The 19987-nt window shown below is 39.8% G+C and overlaps 1 long non-coding RNA gene across 1 annotated transcript; it reads left to right on the forward strand.

Moving 5' to 3' along the window:
• The first annotated feature begins 9716 nt into the window (after positions 1-9716).
• Positions 9717-11224, forward strand: LOC137473385 (uncharacterized). Its single transcript, XR_010998750.1, has 3 exons — positions 9717-10119; positions 10901-10943; positions 11069-11224. It is a non-coding gene; the product is annotated as an uncharacterized lncRNA (long non-coding RNA).
• The last annotated feature ends 8763 nt before the right edge of the window (positions 11225-19987 follow it).

Below are 19987 nucleotides of genomic sequence, written 5' to 3' on the forward strand. Positions count from 1 at the left end.
TGCCTCTTCTTGATTTGCTGCTATTTGAAATGGCACACAATGTTCAAAAGTTCCATTTTAATTATATTTAGAGTATGGCAGAAGAAAGAAGGGTTGAAAAGGAAACTGAGTTTGACAAAATGCAAGGCAGTATCAAGGTGGAAAACTTGGCCACAGAAATGGGAGGCAAGAATTTTTTAGGTTGCCTTCACTCAATCATTGGATTTGAGAGCAGACACATTGTTCTTTCTCCTAGCTGAATTCCACCCACTGACTACATGTCTACATGCTGGGAATGGTAGTATGAATTTATAAACTATGTTGCTGGGAATATGAAATTTTCAGGAATTCAGATGACATTCCTAACACAGCGATCCTGTTCATCAGTGGATGAAGAAGAGTGGCAACATTCCTTATCTGGAAGCCTTGGACATCTTCTGAGGTCTGTCATCAAGGAAGAAGGTGGAATGGAGCAGAAAAAGAGTGAAAAAGTGGTTCTTATGCACTCTGCCAAAATGTGCCTTTAACTTTGAGTAGCACTGTAATTCAGTGCCTCTGGAAGCCTCCTCTAAGTGTCCAGAGTGCTATGTGGATTTTCCAGGACAAATGGTGGGGACAAAGGTGATATGGAAAGTGAAACAGCAGGCTGAAATACATCCCTGATATTACTTGCTTGCTTAGTTGTTTAATGAAGTTTGGGGTTTTTTTCAGCAATTCCTACTTTCTTACTGTGTGCCCTCAACTCTAGACAGACATTCTTGCTAAACAGTGCACTTTTTTCCTTCAGAAAAAATTCTTTTAATTAATGATGAGAACATCTTTTAGAAGGTTTTTTTGTTGTTGTTGTTTAATTTCTTCTTGCTCTTCTGGCTTAAAAAGAAAAAAAGTACATTCCAAGTCTTTCCCACATTCAACTAATTTTAAAAAGGCCTTATTATTTACCAAGAAAAAAATCTCATCTCCTGCTGATTTGGAGAAAGTAGAGTGACAGTGTCAGTCAGCTGTTATCTCCAGGCATTTCTGGGTCTTACCTCATTAATAGCATTTTTGCCTCAGTTTGTATCTCATAATCTAGACTCTCCTTGATGTCAATGATAATATTTCTCTCTTAATAACACTGACAGCTTCTATCCAAATCCAAAACCTACAGTACACTCTATAGACCCCTAACAGGATCTGTTCCACTGCCCTTCTCTAGAAGTGATCTTGACCCAAATCACTTGTGTTATTTCTTCCCACCCGCCCCCCTCTTTGTCATTTCTTTATGCATTGCCTTCCTTCAGCTGCTTACATATTTTTTCATCTGTATTTTAAGACCAGGCATGAGGAGTTTTTATGTACAATCTACTGCACATCTGCTTAAAGATTTTCTTACTCCTGTGAGCTTTGGTATCAAGAAACTGAAATCTGAGGCCAAGACAGACTGTTGAGAAGAGTACATGCAAGATTATCTCTATATGTAAACAAGTAATTTTGTTTATATGCTTGTCCTTCTCATTAACTGACAAGCTGTATTTTAGGGTAAAGATGGTAAAAAATTTCCTGCCTACATATCCACAAGTCCCATGAACATCCACAAGTAAAACATTTAAGTAGAGGTGTTTTTTTGTATCTTAGCAATTTTATTGTGTTTTAGTTCCTCTTTATTACATTAATGCTTATAGGCTATTTGGGAATCTAGACCCCTACAGTGAAACTGGGAAGATGCTTCATCCCTTGGAGAACTTATACTCTCTCAGAAATTCCATCCAGGCTGACAGAATTTTTATAGATAGAAATCATCACAATCTGTAGACATTTTTGTTTCCCAAGGAACAGCATTTGTCCCTTGACTGGGTGGCAGAAATGAGGTAGTGAATCTACTCACAGCAAACATTTTCCTTCCTAAAACAGACAGAGAAAATCTTGAACTATGTGGCACATAAGGAGTGCAAAGTTTGGCCAGTGCTGTGGCACTCAGCATCATCCCTGCACTGCCAGTCTGTGGGGGAGCAGGATACGGACAAGGGAAGGCAAAGCAAGGATACTGCCTCTGCTGAAGCTGCCCTGCCTGTCAAAATCAGCAGCTGATATTTCCACCTAAGCTGTATGAACCCAACAGAATCCATCTGCTGAACCATCTGTGTGATGAATCACTAAAACTACGGTCCATCTGTTGTTTCACTGCCACAAAGTTTGCCAGCCTCACCCTCACTTCATTATTTGAATACTTTTCTTTCCCTCCAGGCCTCCTCTGTGCTCTTGTCTCTCTCCTTTTCTGTATCTTTTTTGTTTTGTTTTGTTAATACATTGCCTTTCCAATCTCTGAAATGTAAAGAAGGAGGAAATTATATTCCTACTACTCTCTAGTTAGCCAGGAACAGCTTTGCACAGGGCAAAATACAGATCTGTTATATGTATATCACCATTGCCTGTCTTCAGCTGCTCTGTACCAGGCAAGAGACCGAGGCTGTTTCACACTCCTTAAGACTCTCCCCCACATTAGGCTGTCACATGGAACTATTAGAAGTTTAGATTGTGTGTTGACTTTTTTCTCACTCTTGAGGGAAGAATTTTTTACATATTATTTACTTCTCAGCTTGAAAATTCAACCTTGCCTTTAGTGCCTAACAAAAAACAAAAGAGAGAAATGCCCAGTAACATTTTTACTTACATGTATCTTATATCTGGGGAAGGCTCAGCTGAAGGCCCTTCACCAGAGGACAAGTTTTGGCTGGCATCAGCCATGGCATAGTGCTGAGAGTGGATATGGGCTGTAGCAAAATAGAAGGCTGATTTCTCTGCAACAGAAAAAAAAAATTAAAAAATAGGAAGATATAATCTCTTTTACAGTCCTCAAAGTGCAACCAAGCAGATTTTCCCTATTTGCTCTCAGCTTTGATGTTTAACAAGGAATAGAAGTGGGATTTGGTCCTGTGTAGAGGCATAGAAAAAGGAGGAGAAGGAGATCTCATTATTTGTCATAGATTTGGAAAGGAGACTGGTGTGCAAGCAGACATAAGGACCGTGGTATTGAAGAAGTTGGCTGTAGTGAGCAGGTTTCTGTGGTGTCAGCATTGACATTGACTTAGCCTGGGCTGGGAAAGCAGTGTTGGACAGCCTGGGCACCAGTCAAGGAAAACATGGTTTGCAGCAGGCCCACATCTGTCCCCTCTTTCTGCAGCACCTTCTCCATCTGTGCCCCTGCAGCCTCGACTATGCAGAGTAATGTTACAGATCAGGGCAGGGGCATGCAGGCATATCCCCAGCTCTCCCATAGTTCTTGTGGGGTGACTGAGGGATGGGGGAGCACATTTTTGTCAAGGCCTGATCAAACTGGAATGCCTCACTGTCGCTGTATCTGTCCCATCCAAATGTAGAAGATCTGCCTAGTGCTAATCCATAAAATAGCAAGGCTGCCTTGAGAGGTGCTTGATGCCTCAACTCTATCCATGTTTAAGAAGCATTTATACAATGCCCTTAGCAGTATGATTTAGTTCTTGGTCAGCCCTGCAGTGGTCAAGCAGTTGGACTAGATGGTCATTTTAGATCCCTTTCAACTGCTCTATTCTATTCTGTTCTTTATAAACTGTGTTCACCAAGCAGAGATGTTTAGATCAGCTGTTAGGCTTCTTCTCTGCATCCCCTTTGTCTTGAATTCCCCTTTCTCTCTAGATTTTAGAAGGACTAGAGGGACTGATCTCTTAATTTAGGCATTGAATTACAGGGCTAAAAAAAGCTGGCTGAATTATTCCCCCTTGCTTTGCCTTGCTAAGGGCTTGAAGTGATGACAAATTCACTACCTGCCACCACCAGGAGATGTTCAAATTATTAACTATATTGCTAAAATAAAGAAAAAGGCAAAAACCTGAGGCTTTAATTTCAGATTAGCTACAATTAGCTTTAACCTCCAGCCAGTGGATCTTGTTATCTTGTTATTTATCTACTAAATTAAATTCTCCTGACAGCTATCCTTTTCTACAGGAATTTATATTCCTGCACTTGGAAACATCGGAGATTAAAATCAGAACATAAGGAGCAGTGAAAACTGTGGCACAAGGAGCAGTGAAAACTGTGGCACTTTACTTAGGAGAGGATGGACTTATAAAATACCCAGGCTGATGTGACCACTTTCCACAAAGAAAGAGTAAATAAAAGTGATGAGCTCTCTTGGCAAACAAATGAGAGAAACAGCAGCAACAGGGTAAGCCTGGGGAATAGCAATTTCTTGGCATTTTTTAAAGGACTGTATCCCTGCCCTTTCATGCCCCATTCACTTTTAGACAATGATTATTCAGCAGTTTATCTCAGGCAAGAAGCAGAGTCTTCAACACAGTAGTCAATGGAATTATTTAGTACAAAAAGTATGTGAAATGCAAACAGTGACTGGAGAAGCCCAGAAATAGGATCAACTCAATGCATGGATGAAGAAAGTGAATAAAAAGCAGAAATACTGTGTTATGTTTGGGCCCATAGATCTAGCCCAATTTTCAGAGGTACTGTTCTGGAAGGGTTAAAGGTAATGTTTCTAGGCAAACACAGAACAGCACTGTTCAAGGGACACCTATTTTTGTAAGAATGCATATATCTCCATAAAATATCATCCAGTATAAGCAAATTTGCTCTGTTTTATGGTTTTCTTCAGTGTCCAATTGACTTGCATCCAGCTATTCAACTGGATTTAAAATTTTGGAGTTCAAATGGCTTGAACATCTCTGTGTAGCAAGACTAGACTGTATCATTATCATTTGGAAGGAACCTAACGAGATCATTCAGTCCAAATGCCTGATCACCTCAGGGCAAGCCAAAAGTTAAAGCAGGTTATTTGAGGCATCATCCAAATGCCTCTTAAACACCAAAAGGCTTGGGGAATTGAACACATGTCCAAGTGAGAGGGCGAGTGAGATGTCCCCTAGGCAGAGAACTGCTGCCTTGGCAGACAGAAGAGAATGGCTGCCTGAAGGAGCAAACACTGGGTGCTTTGCTGTCCGTGTAACAAGAACAGTTCAGGGAAGATGAAGGAGGAGAAAACATTGACCTGTTGAAAGATAGGACACCAATCAAGACATGTGAAAAGGAGCAGCTATGGCCCTTACTCTCTTAGACACCAAAAGCCATGGTAGGTAGGCAGTGGTGTCATGCAAAGAGTCGTGATTGTGGCACAAGTGCTAAAATCCCCAGCTCTGCAAGTAGAAGCAGTCTCAGTGTGACATACCTTGCTGAGATCTGGTTTGCTGGTCACATATGCCTATTATGCCACCTCCCTGGCACTGGAGCTGGAATTCCTGCTTGTCACTGCACTGCACAGAGATGCTGTTGTGCTTTTAGCTAGCTCAGGTGTCTAACACACTGCTGTGCAGACAGGCTGGATATTTAACACCCATTTGTTTTTTCAGTTGGGTAATTTATAGCTCAGGATGGGAACTGTCTCAGCAAATGAATCCATGTGCTAACTGCAGCCATCCAGGAAGACCCCTCTGGTAGCTGTGTCTTCTTGGCTTCTAGGTTTGCTCTAGGCTGTTCAGTTGACACGTCTGCAATGAGTCAGACCTGTCTGCGTCTGTGCAGTTTTTGGTATTTGTGACTCTGGGAACATAGGTTGGAGAGCAAATTCAGCCTGCAATTATGTAGTCTTTCTCTCCTAACAATAAAACCAACCAATCAAACCAGAGCAAAACAAACAAACAAACAAATAAAATCCAAAAAAAAACCTCTGAAATAAAATCTGTGATTTTAGAGCCCAGGGACTTGACCTGGGATGGTAAATACCCCGGTACCAAGCTATCTTTTCAGTTTCTCCCTATGACAGGTATCAGATGAAAATTTCATCAACACACATGAATTCCTGAGGGAATATATTTGATTTGGAAAGCAAAAGCATTTCAGGGAATTTCAGATAAGCTCTGCTTTGAACTGATGGTTTTCTGAAAGTTACTTAAACAACAGAAGTAAATAGCCTCATACAATATGCCAGCTAATTTTTTATGACAACTGATGAAGGACAGGGACAGAGAGGGAGAATGTGGAAAAACAAAATTATTCACCAGAAAATATTTGAGTTCTGTACAAGCAGTCAAGTAATGACAGATCCCAGTCAGAAATAATGTAGTCATAAAAAAAGATTAATTGGATCATTTTCTTGAAACAAGCAATGTAACCAACTCTACTCCACAACCACAAAAAATAAATTTATCTCATAGTAGATGACAGCACTTTCTCAGGAAAAGGTATTGTTATATAGTCAGCGTATACATTTTCAAAGGCATTGGCATTGTGAAAGAGCACTCTTCAAGCACTTAATAAAAGTGATTTTTCTTTATGACTTTCATTTAAAATACATTATGAAAATCACTTGATTCTACTTGGCTGCTGGCAGATTTTGAATAAATGACTTTCAAGGCCCACCACAATGCTGGAAGTGATTTACTATATTAAAAGGAAACATTGTCAGAGCGGTATTTGGCATCAGTCACACTGGTTTGGAAGTTTACCACCATGTAAAACATTTATCCTAGGATCGTGGCATGAGACATGGAGACTGACACAGGCTCATTGCCATGGAAGGGAAAATTGTCATCCTTATCAAACATCCAGAAAACAGGTTCAGATAAAGGCCCTTGCTTTATGATTGCCTGTTGTGAGAAACACCACATAGTTCCCCAAAATTTAGGTCACCATTTGGATCCAACTGAGTTTTGACCTGAGTTAGAGGCTGCCCTTCCAAATAGCCCATCACATTTGTCAGTGGAAATCTGCCCTTCTCTTTACCAGAAAAATTTGAGTCAGTGTAATTTTCATATAAATGCTGGTTTGTTATCTGTAGCCTGCCTGGAAGGGATCCTCACAGCAAAATATTGAGTTTGTCATGCATCTTGTCTGAAGTGTCTCCAACAGAGCAAAAAAAAATACTGTCTATGAATTGTGTCTGAGAATTTTGTGATATTTAGACACTACTTGCTACCATCCAAATGTTTCTGGAAAGAACTAGAGCTGGTAAAAAAAAAAAAATCCACATAAATTCTCACAAACAAGGCCAGATTAAACTAGTCCTAACTTTTCATTTAAACATTTCAAGACATGATATTCTTCCATCAGAGATGGTGCCAATAGAGAGCAAATAGACTGCCAGCAGAAATGTTTATAAGGAGTCACGTCTTCTTACACTTTGGAAATAAACTAGAAGAGGGATTTTGTAAATATTTAGGCTTTTGCAAATAGCAAAGAAAACTTATCTGGAGGATCTGCTGCCTTCCTTCCTGCTGTCTTTGTGTATGATCTCAGGAGAACAGTCAAAGGTGGCAGCTTGCACAAGGTGCTACCTGAGAGTGTGAGCCAGTATGGGAGGACTGTAGCCTGTATGGCACATTTCTATTATTTATATCTTTGTGGGTTCAGGCATTCATTTGCAGATCTACATAAAGGACACTGGAAAATGTTGTCAGTTGCAAGGAACTGTTTGCCATCTGTTGTGTTTGCTGTAAAGTACCCCAGCTTGCCTGAAGACAATTACTTGATATAGGCTTGCTCTCCTATCTGCTTCTCCAGTCTCACATTAATCTAACCTTAAAAAAAAAAAAAAAGCATCTTTTTATCAGGTTGTACTAGGCAGCAGGAAAATTTGATGTCTTTGTAATCTATTTATCTGCAGATGGGCTCAACCAAGCCAATTTATACTGGTGATATAGTATCCCACTAGTCACTGGAGAGGGGATAGGTACTTCACAAAACAATACCTGATCTTCAGATTTCTAACAAAAATGTAGGAAGAAGTTATGCCTGCAAAGTAATGATCTTTTGAGTTTTTTTCTGTAAACAAACTGAGATTTATACAAGATACTAACTACCAGGCAGCTGTAGCTGAGTAAAACCCATCTCCCTCAAGGTCTGTTCATGGTCCTCCTTCCAAACAGCTCAAACATGCTGCTTCAGCTGTTGCCCCTATAAATGTGTTTCAGTGGATACAATCCCCAATTTATCTGCATAACAGGCTCTCTAAGCAAAACAAAATGAAGTACAATCCCTACTTCACCTCAACCCACAAAATTAGAGATATTTTTCTCTTCTAACACATTCTGCCGACATTTTTTAGAAAGTTATCCTTGAGAACCTGAGTCCTTCCTTCACTCTTTGCAGATGTCTTTATTTATGAAAGTATTCACTTCCTGAACTCTTTGACTTTTCTGCAAAATAGATGTGTATGTCTCAAATAGGTTTTATTGCTGTAATCCTAGTCTTGACACCCTCATCAACTAGCCCAAACAGACTTATTTCTGTGTTGAGCAGCTTCAGCCCAGTAACTGTGAGGCACCATTAATTTGTTAAAAGCCTGAGACATTTTTCTCTTATCCTCTAGGGTTTACACCTTCAAGGCTGTTTTTAAGCTAAAGTCTACTGCCTATCAGAGCATTGGACCACTCTAATATCTAACAAGGACATAATGTGAAGGCCTTTAAAAAATCAGAGGCAATTTTTGCAAAAGATTTTTTATGCCTCCTCAAATACTATATTTTTTGAATGAAAGGAAAGTCTTGCTACCCACAAATATTTGTTCAGTGTCAATAAGATATAAAGGCAGAAGAGTCATGTCAATGGTTTCAAGGCAAAGTATTTACTGCCAGGAAAATGAATCTTGAGGCTTTGTAAAAAAAAAATCACATGATGTAAACATAAATGGCACACAAACTCTGTTAAATACTGTCGGAATCCAGTTCTGAGAAAGTACCATAATTTGTTCCAAATTCTCAAATATCTTTCCTCACTGGGAGTGCTACTCTGCTGCCCCTTCCTGCAGTTCTTAATGCCAGAGTGAGAATCAAGGCTTCACAATACAGGCACTTACTTATTACTTATATTTATTTCTGTGGGAGCTATTCAGGAACAATCACTAGAAGCTCTTCCATTTTATCCTTGGTAGCAGGACTGTAGCTTTCCTTCATAAAAATCTTGTTGCAGTAATTGGAACAAATATGCTAATACTGCCTAATGTTCTTTACAATAAATGGGTATCTGACAGGATTAACAGAGAAGACAAAGTATTTGGGTTTCATATTATCAACCTTCAGGAGGCATCAGTGAAGCGATTTCTGCAAAGAGTGCAGATCATGGGCAAGAACTCCATTCCATTCTATTCCATGCCATTATATCATGTTCCATTTTATTCCATTCCATATCTTTCCATTCCATTCCATTTTGTTCAATTCCACTCCAGTCCACTTAATTTTGTTTAATTTCCTTGCATTCCATGCCATTCTATGAGGTTTCATTCCATTTTATTCTATGAAAATCAATTTCATGCCATTTCATGCTTCTCTATGAGGTAACATTCCATTCCCTGCCATTCCGTGCCCTTCTGTGGGGTTTCATCTCATTCCATTCAATTCCATTCCACTCCATTCTGTTAAATTCTACAAAATTTAATTCCACTCCATTCCATGGCATTCTATGATATTTTATTTGCATTCAGATCTATCCAGTCCTTTTGGTTTGTTTTCAGTTCAGAGGGGGAAAAAAATCCACAAAACATAAACCCCATAATTCCTTGGGCTGTGTTTCACTAAATATCTTCCTCTTCTCCCAGACTATTCCTGCCTCAGCTCATTCAGTGAACCTACCTGAACTCTTAGGCCCTTAGGAGATTTTTAACACCTTCTGTCAGTCCAAAGAAGTCATGTCTAACTCACACTGGTGACAGATTGTTGTTGCCTTCAGCAAAAGTCAGGGGGAATTGTATAGGTTCATGGGCAAGCTTCTTCACAGAGCCTTCCCCCTTTCGGTTTCTGTAGACCCCACCCCAGGTGAGCAGGACACCTCTGAACTTTATTTTCCTGCTCTCCTGACACAATTTCATTCTTCCAGCTAGCTCCTGTTTCAGGAGGCAACCATCCCTCACGCATTTCTCTTAACTTCTAGCAAGTAGATGGCACTACAGCCAGGTTTTGTGCATCCACATACAGGCAAGCTCCTGCTCATGCACCTTGTTCCCTCCCACATCTGCAAAGCAGAGGAGATTTTGAGGCCTGTAACTCAGTAGGACAATAATCATGGTGAAGTTCTCAGTTGCATGGGTAAACATCTGGGCCGCTGCCTTTCACAGAAAGAGAGATCTCATCTGGACATGCACACATATTTGTCCCACTCATTCTTTTAGAAATGTCTCCACAGGTAGAACAGAATAAGAAATCATCTAAATATGATGCTGCAAATCTGTATTCTCCTCTGCAGAGACCACCTGGATTTGTTTACCCATTTATAGTGACCTAAACCATGTCTCACACTTAAATTGTCCTAACAGGGACCCTACAGCCCATACCCCAACTCTTATAAGAATGCAAAACTATGCTGATGCCTTTGCTGTGGAAACTGCATAGGGAATACCTTTTCTACCCGGTAAACAGTGACAGCCTGCTTTGCAGGCCAGTTACAGCAATAGGTTTCAGATTTGTAAGCTGATCTGTGATATTTACTTCTGTCTTAAATTGGCAGTCACGAGTGAGTTGAAACAAGTTTACTCCTATAATAGATGCATATCTTTGCTTTGGTAGTTTTTCTACTGAATAAAGAAATGCTTGACACTATTTCTCAGGGAAAGGGCAAAACATCCTCACCACATACAAAATATATTAAAAAAGGGAGGTTCAAAAAGAAATAAAATTAAAATCTCCCATCAGAGCTTTCTACTATTTGGAAAATGGGAGATGAGGACCATAATATAAATAAATTACACCCTTTAACAATATGATAGAAACAAGTAAAATAATAACCTGTCTACATGCCTCAAGGAAAAATGCTACTGACTTTTAGCCCAGAGAATTTTTATTTCATGTGAGTGAAACAATCCAATTCACATTCATATCCCAGGCAAAAGATTACTTAGAAATTGGAATAGTTAATTGTGTTTGTGATGCACGAGTTTCTAGAGCTGTTGAATTTGTCATTATTTCAGTTTCTTTCAGAATAACAATCAATATCCAGAATCTGAAAATGCAGTAAACATTTTTTCTGTGAGTGAAATTCTTTTTATGTGCTTGAAAAATTCATATTGAGGTTTAGTAGTAAAAAAAAAAAAAAAAAAAAGCACTCAGCTTTTCATTTGACTGGGGTTTTTTTTCAGAGCACTTTATAATCCAAGATATGCAGCTTCATGACTGAAAGTAACCTATCATCCAAAACCTAAATTTCTAGGAAAAAAAAAAAAAAAGGTGGTAAACTTTCCTGAAAATATTTGGGGGAAGCATTCTTCTTACTGGCTACAGAGCAAGGCAGCTAACTGCTTAATTTAAAACATTTAATAAAAATATATGACTGTAGATATTAGGAAGAAATTCTTTATTGTGACTGAAAGGGGTTGCCCAGAGAACTTGTGGGTGCCCAGCCCATAGTCGTGTTCAGGGTCAGGCTTTATGGGGCTTTGAGCAATCTGGTCTATAAAAGGTGACACTCCTCTTTTCAGGGGGGTTGAAACTAAATGGTCTTTAAGGTCTCCTCCAGCACAAGCCATTCTTTGATTCTATGATATTCAAGGATTTTACTGTCACACAGGGCAGAATACACTCTTCCATCTCCTGACAGAACAAAGTATTCTCTATCTTTGATTGCCTCTTATCTCCCTTTTCCTTTCTTTTTGTTCTGACTGGGAAGTTACCTGTTGTTAACAGCATAAATTATCAAAAGTATGTCCTTGCTAAAGTCAGCCAACAAGCTCTTTATGACTCAGAAAATAAGCCTTCTGGTCATTTGGCTCAAGTGGAGCCATATGGCCAATCTATCTCCCAAATGGCAGTGAATTGAATAAAGAGATTCCCTCCCCCAACACTAAGCAGGAAGTGTTGACCTAATTGACAGATAAAGGATCTGGCAGGTTAAATGGAAAACAAACTGATACTGTCACTATTTGTAATGTTTTTTATCTTTAAGTAAACAATCAGAAGTTCCAATTAAAAAATGGGATTATTTTAATCTATTTTATGAAAATGACAGAGAAGTTACAATTACCTACATTGTGCCAGCAGCAGTGCATCGGTGTATGTTAGTATAGTTGCCTGTTGAATACTACAAACCATTGCAATGAAAAAAACCCAAACCAAACCAAATCAAAAACAAAACAACAAATCGCATACAAGCAAGACTCAGGAGTTACAGTAGATCGAGCTTTACCCCACAAACCTACAGCCACTGCAGAAGAACAGTGCTGATGTACTCAAAACAAAGCCATTTATGTAGAGACTTGTCCTGTAGATACTGCACATCACAGTTCTCAAGGTCACATATGTATGAATTGCACAAGAACCTATCCCTTACAGATGTAGCTGTTATGGGACTTCTTTTTAAAGTAATCCAACTGTGTAGCTATGGTTTAAGTCTAAACTCCTTTCCTGACACTGTCTTGCAGATTTGAGGGATTCATATTTCAGATACTTGCATTAAATTTTATTTCTCAGGCCAAAAAGATTTTCCTTTCCTCCCGTGAGCCACTGTCAAGGTCTTATAGAAATTGTAACACTCATGCCTTAGCTACTGCAATTGCTGCTGAAAAAAACTAATTTTTACAACTCCAATCTTCATTTCTTCTTATTGTACTGTGGTTTTATATCTCTGTAACAGTTCTGTAATGGTTTGCCCCTTCACCCCCAATTTTCTCATGGTGGTTCCACTCCGAGCTTTCCCGCCTTTCCCTCAATGCCAATCTCCCTGAAAATGCTCAGTCATTCCCCTGTCCCCTCCCTGGTACCCTGTCCATCACTCAGCTCCTCATCCCACTCTCCCAGAATCTTCCACCTTGGGCATCGAGTGAGTGGACGAGGGCCAGGGGTCCCTCCCTTGAACTTCCCCCATTAGTTTATGTATCTGTCTATCCTTCCGCCTTCCACTCCCCCAAATCCCCCCATTGGTCAATGGGTGTCCCTTCCCCCTGGTTACTGCCCCGGTACTTCAGATGTTGCGAAAGCCTCAAGGGCGCTTTTGGCTGTCGGGTACAACGGCCTTCGGAGCTCCTCGGAGCTGGGATTAAACCTGAGACTTTTTCGCCAGCCTTGAGTCAATTCCTTCATTATCTCCTTGGACACCGCCTCTCCTCCATACAAAGCAGACAGCGAAGCGCTCTGTCTTAGCCGCTCCCTGATTCTCCTCGAGAAACAGGGGAGTGTCCCTTGCAGCTGACCATGCCTCTGCCGGGCAGGCAAAGCCAGGGAGCTTCAGGGTGGGCATGGCGGCATCTTCTGTTTCCCTACACTCTGCATTTGACTCAGATAACATTGTTGTGGCAGCCACCTGGAAAAGAGGAGAGGAGAGACCTCATTGAAGGCTACAACTTCCTCATGAGGGATGTGGAGTGACAGGCAGTGATCTCTTCTCTGTGCTGACCAGTAGCCAGACTCGAGGGAATAGCCTGAAGCTGTGTCAGAAGAGATTTTTGTTGGATATTACAATGTTCTTCACCCAGAGGGTGGTTGGGCACTGGAACATGGTCTTCAGAGAAGTGGCCACAGGCACAGGCCACAGTCCCAAACCTGATAGGGCTGAAGAAGTGTTTGGACAACACTTCCAGGCACATGGTGGGATTCTCAGGATTGTTCTGTGCAGGGACAGGAATTGGACACTGGTAATCCTAGTGGCTACCTTCCACTTCAGGATATTCTGTGACTCCATAACTCTGTGATAAGTTCCTATTGCAGCCTGTTTCCTTTCTGATTCAGCATTGAAGTTTCTTTCTTTTTGCTGCACTTTGAGAAACTCCTCTTGCAAATTATGACATGCATATTTTAGAAAGCAAATTGATATGCTAAAATATGCACAAATTGGTCTGATTTTGCCTAAAGGCATCTGTCCAAGTGGGAATAAACCTTCAGAAGTTCATTATTTGCAGTCTTACAAATGGTGTTCTTTACAGAAATATGGATGAAGAAATCATGGCACAAAGAGGCAAAAGAAAGCCCAAAGTTTTCTTGGTTTGGTTTGGCTTTTTTAACCGAAAACTGAACTGGGAAACTATAGAAACATGTTTTGGAACAAAATAGCATCATGCTCAAATTTGCACTTTGAATCAATTTAGGCAGGGACTGATCCCCAAAGAATTTCCATGTTCAAGAAGTTATTCCCAGGAAAAAGACTGAGACGTTATTAGATACAGAATCCATATTTGAATCCATAATTCTCATGTATTCATTTTGGTGTTGAGCTGGGGGTTCTGCTCATGATAAGACAACCATGGAGAGAAGTGTGGAACTGCAGTGGACATTTGAACTATGAAAGGGAACATAAATATGTAAACAGCTGCTCAGTGAAGGAAAAAACAATTGTCTTGGACTGCTTCCCTTTCTGTTGTACTGAGCATCAAGAAGAGACTCTTCTGTTCAGTTCATCCTTCCTGACTCCCAGCAGGGCTGGAGTGCCCTGGCAGAGCATTGCCACAAGGATGTTTACTCACAGCAGCACTATGGAATCCTACAGTATAAAGTACAAGAAACTTGCTCATCCTACTTGATTTGCAATCTGATCAGTGAAGGAACGGCCCTGGTGCCATAAGCTGCACAAGTCACTGAGCATTTTGCTGTTAACCAGGCTTTGATTTCTCCTCACTATCATCTAGACAACCAGCTTACTAAAAAAATGCCCAAGGGTGTTTCGAAAAGCAAAGAGGAACAGGTTTGCTCCATCTCTGTCAGGACAGCAAAGCACAGGCAGTGAAAGCAGCACCACATCCGGAGAGGCCAACATAGTGCTCAAAGCCACTGAAGTGAATGTTCCTAAAATGTTGTGTGTAAAGTTTTGGCTGTGTTATTCATGCATATGAAAAACTAGTTGCCTCTTTTTTTTTTTTTTTTTTTTTTTTTTGTGTCTTCTCTCTTTCCTTTGAAAAGGGAGAAAAACAGTTCAGGAAAAGCAGAGAAATGAAAACTAGAAATCAAAACCAGAAAATTATTGAAATATAGGCAGGGGATGGTGGTAGTATCACACTTGAAAAACTGTGCAGGGCCAGAAGTTGGACTCAATAATCCTTGTGGGTCCCTTCCAAATCAGCTTATTTTATGATTCTCTGATTATTTAAAAAAGAGCAGTATTTTCTTGTGTCCTATCATCTATTTGGTTAGTGCCCAAGAAGAGTTCTTCACCAAAATATCTTCTATGGTGCTTGCACTGATGATTTCTTGTCAAAATAAGCAGGAGAAAAAAATCATACAGTGGAAGAGAAGAATATTAAAGGATAAGAAAAAAATCACTGCAATGTCAAGCTACCCCATAAACTTGCCATCTGTACCACTCAAAGTGCTTTTCTTCCTGAGAAGCTGCTGATCTTCAACATTTTCATTCTTTACAATACAGGCTCCTTTTACAGGTTTGCATGTGACCTCATAGTTTCCATACTTTGATGAGGGCAAGGAATGTCACAAGGAGGCAGCAACTTGTAAAAGTTAGAGTGGTCTGAGTCTATAATCCTCACAGCAGAGGAGCTGAGGGTCTCCCAGTACTTCCTTGGAAGCCATATTTTCTCATTTCTAAAGCAGACAGCTTCACTGTTCAAGTCTTGAAATATTCCTGTAGATCTCCATGCTGTCACACAGGCCCAGCCTAGGACAGTAACCATGTCCCTGTATTTCTGAGCTACAATCTCCATGTGGCAAGTGAAGTTGACACTTCCCAAATATTCACTAGCCTTGCACAACATGACACTATACAGCTTCATTTTCTGGAAAATGTCCCTGTGCATTGCAAAAGGGTTGGACTGGAAGATTTTTATAGGTACTTTCCAACCACATTCTTTTATGATTATGGATACTAGGGCTGTGTGCGCATCTGGAAAAGGCAGTGCAAGACGACTGTAATGTGCCTTGCTGGATTTCTGCTGTTATATCACAATAATCTGTGAATAAGAGGAGATGCAGAATTGCCACATCAGCTCATGGAATCCTGTCAGCACTAACAGCAATACCGTGTGTGCTTCCATTTACAGTAAAGGAGATTCATGTTTAAAGACCTGGCATTCTTTTGTGGCTCATTTCACAGGCCAACCCACTGAATCTCTCTATTCAGGATTGTGTTGCTGCCTAGAGTTGTAGAATGGTACTATTGGGTGGCTTAACTCTGTGCAGAGTATTAAGTGAAACAAGAGAGTGAAAATAAGGCTTGTGTCACCCACCCGTTTACTCTTCAGCAGTTTTGCTCTGTGGAGAGTGATGTGCCACTCCCTACCCCTAATCACCTGTACAGTTTGGTCTGGGTCTATTTTTAATGTTTGAAATACAAAGTTCTGCCTCTATTTTGGCAGATGAACATTACGGCAGATGTCAAAACAGATGTGTATACAAGTTAATGGTGGCACTCACCACAGTCCATTTTAGCCTTCTATAACTTATGCACATATAGACTAATGGTTGCCATGTTGAGCAGAGACATCCTGAGAGGGGTAAATTCTGCCTGATTTAATGACTAGTGAGATTCTGATCTGTATGGTCCGTATCTTTGAGAAACCTCAAAGCTGGGGATTTAAATCCTACCATAAATATGCCAAGATAAAAATGGTCCTTAATTTCCAGGTTTTTCTACTTTAGAGCAGGATGGACTTAATGTTATGAACTTCTTAAAACAGTGAAGAAGTTTTGGGTGAATGTAGGAAGCATGATATTTACTTGTATTACCTACCTCCTCCACTAACTACTCCAGTTACATTTTTGACGTGTCACTATCCATGCTTTTCAGGTTTAGATCTTTGCCAAAAAAGAGAGGAAGAGTGATAGAAAAGGAACTTGCTGTGGCATTTCAGGGTGTTTTAATATTGGACTAATTCTTCCCTGTTTATGACATGTCCTTTGTCAGATGCATAGTGATGACAGCATATTTTCTGCTTACATCAAATTCCTAACAGTGAGAAAAGAACGAGTGATGCAACCCCATTACTTAATTTAGCTGTAGATTTGGAACACTCCAGACGTCAACATGCCTTACATCTAGGGGCTGGGGTTGATCTGCTTTCAAGACAAAGATTTTTTTCATATAGATGTTTTTGGAGATAAACATCTTTCTTTGCCATTATACTCTTGGGAATTCAAATTTGTTTCCAGTTATTTATAAAGGCTCCAGATAGGCAATGATTGTTGTAGACAAAACTGCACCTGCTTTGTAAATACAGTTCAATGTAATAGCCATGAAAATATTTTGTGGCAATCCACCATTTCATCCTTCTGTAAAAATACAGAGAATTTATAATCCCTCATGCATTAAAATCTCTTTTTTCAAAGCCTCTCCTTATTGTGATTTTGTAAGAAAATAATCTGTGCTCTCAACAGACCTGTTCATGAGTGAAAAGGTGCCAGTAAAAGATTGGATGGTTGTTAGAGACACCCAGAAGAATTCTTCCCAGCCTTATTAAAAAATACAAAAACCAGGTTTTTGACTGCTTGGAAAAATGGATCAAACTGTGAATGCAGACAGAAGATCAAAGAGATCCTAGGCAGCTCCTTCCCCTAAAGGGGTTAATCCACCTTCTTTTAGTAAAAAAGTTAAAAGCAAAAAGGCCTAATTCTTATCTGCAGAGACTCACAGGGTGCTGGTGGGAAAGCAACATCAAGAAGTGGCACGGGAAGACATTGCCCCTCTCTGCAAGCTCCGTGCTCTGTGGTGGCAGAGCAGGGGGTGGAAACATCTCAGGTATGGATTAGGAGAAGACACAACCTTACCTGTTAGACCTGAGCACTTCTACCTTGGATTCAAAGTGTTCACAGCACACAGAGAGATGTTGAGCCATTAGAGTGGAGGGATCAATCTGGGCTGTGCCTGCTGTATCCAGGGCATTGCTGTGGGCAAAAGCTGAATTTGATTTCCAAACCCAGCATTAACACTTGCACATCATAATAGCCAGGGTTGGACACAGATTCAGGCCCTTGCTGGGCCAATTTTGGCACTTACTGCTAAAGGAGAACTCCAAGTCATTCTCAAACAGGGAAACTGTAGCTGCTGTTCATCTTTCTATCCTTGCTGATCACCTTCAGTGTCTCTGTGACTGAAGTTGTCAGAGTCAGGAATTTTGGGAATTTATCCAATTTCCAAGCAGATGCACAGCAGTCTAGCATTATCTTCCCCAGGGATCTCTTACCTCTAGACATGTCAAATTTAAGTATGTGAGACAGTAAGAAAACACCAGCTGCAGGCCCCCTTATTAAAGATCCACAACTACCAGATTTTATTATTTTGGCTTGGGAGTAGGTGCTTGCTAGAAATGTAGGCTATAACTCAAGGGAGAAAATGAAAACAATCCTATTCTCTCCCCATCTCCATCTCCTTTTGCCCCTCCCCCCCGCCAAAAAAAAAAAAAAAAAAAAAAAAAAAAAAAAAAACACCAAAAAAAAAAAAACCAAACAAGTCTTTGGAAATATTGCTAAGGTTCTGCTTAAAAGGGCTCCATGGTGCTATGAATTTGAATGTCAGCAGATAATTAGTAGATTTAATTACATGCAAAGAACAAATATATCAGAGTAGCGCATAAGCAGAGTGAGATTCTGATACAGAAAACTGCCGGTGGATGTTATGTGAGGAGGTGGATACTGAGTCAGGAAGGCTTGCAATAGGAAAATGAGGAGAGTGGAGAAAAAAGGGTGTTGAAATGCTACCCAAAGAGGAAGAGGAAAGGAGTTCAGCTTTCGCTGACAAAAAACCAAAATGCTAGAAAAGTCAGATTGTAAGAAGAGGAAGAGGAGTCTATGTCCCTTGAAGAGCCCTAAATGCTGAAGTTTTTTAGGAGTGTAAGGAGGGATGGGATCTGTCAGAGCAGAAAAACAGATAGGGTTGGGGAGATATGCTCAGAACTCTCTTATACTGCATGGGTCTTTAAAAGCAGTGAATACCTCCTTGTTCTCCCCTTTTTTCTGCCTGATCTGTCTTTTAGATGAAATAATATATCCCATATTCATTAAAGCCTATTAAATAGCTTGAAGATTAAGGATGTGAATAAGGTGTAACTGTAATTAACTTTATGGGCATATAAAGGATGCAAGAAGAGAATACATCAAATTACAGGAGCTGCAGGGAGAAGAAAAAAGTACAGGTTGCAGAACATTTTTCTGCTTCATTATTGACAGCAGTTCAATAAAGAACTTTTTTAAAAATCTTCTTAAGATTAAAAACTGGTTCATCCCTGGATCTTCACAGGCTGAATTTTCTGGAAAATTACTTATAAAGAGAAGATAAATTAACAGCACGTAAAGTCTACAGTAAATAAACATTTACCAGTGACATTATAGTACATTAGATTTACTTTTTTCAAAGTAAGCTTGTGGAAAACACTTCAACTGTTAAGCCAGAGGATAAAAAAAGTTAAGCAGTTTAAAGTCTTGAGAAAGCAGCTGTTAAACTCTATAAAGGAGAATTTGTAGGTTAGATATAATTGAAATATTTTTTTGTGCATGAGGGAAATACCTTAAACAATTACCCTGCTATAATCAATGGATATTTATATCTCACATAATTCACTTTGCTTTCAATTGAGCTCTTGGAATGTGTTTCTACAGGTTGGGCAGCTGTAATGTGTTTGGGAAAATGTATGTGAATTGTCCAGACACCGAGGCTTTTTGAGAGTTGTTGCTCCCAAATACCAGTGACATTTCAGCAGTCAGATGTCATTATACACTATGGAAATCCATTCCCTATTTTTAAGGTTCTTTCAAGTAGTGAAATCCAAGAATAAGTCATTATGGTCTGTTTACTTTCCATGTTTTGCTAAATTTTTTTCTTCTCTCTTGTAAATTATTGGTCCTCCAGATTTCAGTTTGGAAACAAACACATTCTGTTAACCTTAGAAATTTGCAAAGATGTTTTAATGCTTGTGGTTATGCCTGTTACAAACATCTAAAAAGACCCAAGATTGACTTAATTCATAAATATATATATAGGGGGGAGGATAATATGCATCCTTATAAACAGACATATATGTGCAAATATATTTAGAATTGAGTTTGGGGATATTTCTGGTTTGGGGCAGGAAGCACACGATTTTTTATGACAAATGCCCATTCCCCAGTTAAAATGTAGCATCTGAGATAAT

Source organism: Anomalospiza imberbis, chromosome 4 (genome assembly GCF_031753505.1).
Source record: "Anomalospiza imberbis isolate Cuckoo-Finch-1a 21T00152 chromosome 4, ASM3175350v1, whole genome shotgun sequence".
In the NCBI taxonomy this organism is placed as follows: Eukaryota; Metazoa; Chordata; class Aves; order Passeriformes; family Viduidae; genus Anomalospiza; species Anomalospiza imberbis.